At 42.1% G+C, this 3560-nt stretch overlaps 1 long non-coding RNA gene across 1 annotated transcript; it reads left to right on the forward strand.

The window, feature by feature from the left end:
* Positions 1-301: 301 nt before the first annotated feature.
* LOC148790776 (uncharacterized) lies at positions 302-2207 on the forward strand. The gene is made up of 2 exons (XR_016077913.1): positions 302-1430; positions 1884-2207. It is a non-coding gene; the product is annotated as an uncharacterized LOC148790776 (long non-coding RNA).
* Positions 2208-3560: the final 1353 nt, after the last annotated feature.

Raw genomic sequence — 3560 nt, forward strand, 5'->3', positions numbered from 1 at the left:
CCACCGCTGGATTCTTGTGCACAGCGCAACTCGTCCAACTCTCCGGTATTCGGATTCTTCTGCCCAATGCCTGTTGTTGTTAAAATACCTTTATAGAAAAAGCCAGTTATGTTACTTTTTCAGTTCGGTCAAGAGTTACGATCCTGTTTCAAGTTTCAATTTATATGATTATAGGTTATAGTTATGGCCTTCTTTTTAACAAATCCAAGGGATTAATTAGGTAAGATAATCCAAGAAAAGGCTTCCATTTCAAAATCTGGGACAAAATTACACTGTAATTCTATACCCAGATCCTCTGTTTTGTAAAAAGATCTTGTTCTCTTCCTAAAAATGTAGGAGCAATGAGGAAGAGCCACCAAGGTTGATCAATGGGGATGGTAGCCTAATATCACTTTTGTTCGTTTTTGAAGCAATGAAGCTAATAATCCTCAAGCAATCTGATTTCCTCACTCACCTAAAGGGTTGTTGCTAGAGCCTCTACCACTACCTAATCTTCTCCGTGTGCCGATTGGTCGTCGTACTTCGTCGGGAGTAGATAAATTCTTTAAACATCATAAGACGTAATCTACTGCAAAGCTAGGTCAATCCTTCTGTAACCCCACCAAAAAAATATAGATATGTGAAAGCGTAACACATGGAATCAAACCGAGGATGACAATTGTATAAAACCTCCCTTGTCATTAATACTCTTTTATAGTTATATATATAGTTTGTCATATAATTTAATGGCTCTCCCAAACCACTTTGTGGGAATGTCTAAGTACATTGGGACACCGCCTTCTACAAAGTTTCCAGTGCTTTGGTGGTCGGAGAACCCATACTACGGTGTCGCAGTTCTAGGTGGTAGACCGGTAGTTGGCATCATCAGTCGGTGTTGTTAAGAGGAGGATCCACATGTTTCCTGGACAACCCCAGTTCTAATTAAGAAATCCTCCAATTCGTCTCTCTAAAAGTGAGTTGGTGGTGGGTAGTTCCCCAACTACACAGTTTCTGGTGCTCTGGTGGTCGGAGTACCCATACTACGATGTCACGTAGAGTTGCAAGTATAAGACCAGTAGAGGGCATCATTAGTCGGTGTTGCCAAGAGGAGGATTCACATGTTTCTTGGGCAACCCTAGCTCTGATTAAGAAATCCTCCAAAGTCATCTCTCCAAAACCAAAAGTGAGTTGGTGCTGGGTAGTTCCAGGATTACCAGTGTCCTACAGTTGTTGCCCCTCAAGCTGTTGTTGCTCTTGGATTTTGTGGATTTCAGCCCATACCTCGTTAACGGTTTTGTGGCAAAGTTGTGTCGTTCAAATGTTATTGAGGAACTCGTCCATGTTTTGTGGCAAAGCTGTGTCGTGTGTTGGAAACTCGTCGAGGGTGAGAGAGTAGATGGAGGATTGTCTTCCAAGTGATGGCAGGGAGTGGGTCTTTGATGCATCCTCAGGTGGTGGTTCTGTTACTTCACTTCAAGTTCCAAAACCACCATAGTTGAACCTTTTAAACTTGGAAGGTTTATTTTGAAAATTAGGGCTTCTCTATTATGGGCAAAGATGGAGGAGATTTGATCTAATTGTTTAGTCCTTGGAGAGAGAGGTGGAAGCCATTAAGAGTCATCCTCTACTCTTGAGCTCCAACCATCACTGTATTGATAGAGCTGGTTTTTAAGGATGAAAAAAAGTATATATGCTTCCATCTACAGTGTGTTGATTCCTAATCAGGGTGCTTCCATCTACAGTGTGTCGATTCCTAATCAATGTGCTTCCATCTACAGTGGAATTTAAATTTTGTTGCATTGTTACTGTATGATTCTATCAATAGAGTGAATATATATATAAAACAATAAATTTCAAATGATCTTGGCATGTATCTAACTATTCTTTTTCCATGGAACATGAAGTTCATTAGGTAGAAGCAGCGCTTTGAGATTAGAAGAATCAGAAGATTGGCCGCAGGTGTCTAACATCTCTAGTGGCAGCAACAATGGCGATCGATCTTTACTTTACTATGATCCGGTTTCATCATAATCAAGGAATCGTACCAGTTTCATGTCTATTGAACAGAGAGAATTATTCAACTTGGAGAATGCGATGATTAATGTTCTCAATGTGAAGAACAAGGTTGGCTTTGTTGATGGGTTGGTTAACAAACTAGATGCTTCCAAACTGATGGAGTTGTTGGCTTGGCCGAAGTGTAATTCAATGGTGTTATCTTGGATTTTCAATGCTCTTGCACGAGAATTTCATGAAAGCATAACTTATGTTGATAGTGTTCATGTAGTTTGGACAAAATTGGAGGAGTGGTATTCAAAGAGCAATGTTCCTTGAAGAGGAGATGGCTTGATGAAACAAGACAACTTCTCTATTTCACTCTATTGCACTAAACCGAAAGGGAATTGGGATAAACTCGTAGCCTACCTTCCTTCAGTCTGTAGTTGTGGTGCTAATAAAGATTTCAACACTGAGAAAGCAAGAAAATGTATATCAATTCTTGATGGGATTAGGGGATCGGTTCAACACCATTCGATCCATCATACTTGGCATTGGATCCCCTACCCTTTGTTAACAAAGTTTACACTAATCCCTCAAGAAGAGAAACACCAATTGTTAAGTGCACAACAGTTTCCTACCGTTGAAGTTGCAACACTTGATGTTTTAGGATCAACCAAAGTCAAAGGATTGTTTGAAATACCAGTGTGATCATTGCTAGAAAACCCAGTTACCCTTGAGGATGGGACAAGAACAAATCAAGTGGAAATAATGCCTCTATTAATTAGAATTCTAAATCTACAATAAGTGTGGTAAGTGAAACTAGCTCTGATGCGGCACGATCCGGGTATTCCTAACTGGCAACAGATGGCACCTGAGAGGAAGAAGATGAAGGATTCCCGGGGGATTTGCCCGGCGAGAATACTCCAAAGCTTAAGTTAGAACGCTGGGGGAGAAAGCAAAGAGTGTAGGTCGCGCTAGATCACTGAGTTCTCAAAATTAGCTCAAGAGCAAGTAAGTTTTCAGTTATGATCTCTGATGTTCGAGAGAGAGTTTCCCTTTAACTAGGGAGCTCTTATATAGGCGTTCTTATCAAATCGGGCGTAACCGCCACTAGGCTTCTGTCGCAGCCGTTACCTGCCAGGGCTGCGTAGGTGATCGTTACAACGTACTACCCACTCAGATGAGTGACACATCCCAAAGGGATAGGCACGCCACTATCTGTCGAGAGATGTGGGTGTAGATTGTCAAATGGGCAGGGACTGCGCCGTCAGTCGAGAGACATGGTGCAGTTTGACGGGTACGGTCTTGTCAGATAGAAGCTTCCTGAGAACGTCGTGTTGCCTAGTCGCGAGTTACTTTGTAGTGAGCTACCTTGTCGCGTAGTGAGCTATCTTTGCCACGAGTTACTTTGTAGTGAGCTACCTTGTCGCGTAGTGAGCTATCTTTCCCGTGAGCTACTTTGTAGTGAGCTCCTAGGGATACTTCGAGGTGGCCCTCATCGAGATTGTCTTTGGGGCAGTTCTTCTGCGTAAGTGTTGGAGCGAGCTGGTTACCCTAGATCGTGAGCTGAAATAGTCTTGGAGTAT

Source organism: Nelumbo nucifera, chromosome 6 (assembly GCF_055504915.1).
Source record: "Nelumbo nucifera cultivar China Antique chromosome 6, China Antique-T2T, whole genome shotgun sequence".
In the NCBI taxonomy this organism is placed as follows: domain Eukaryota; kingdom Viridiplantae; phylum Streptophyta; class Magnoliopsida; order Proteales; family Nelumbonaceae; genus Nelumbo; species Nelumbo nucifera.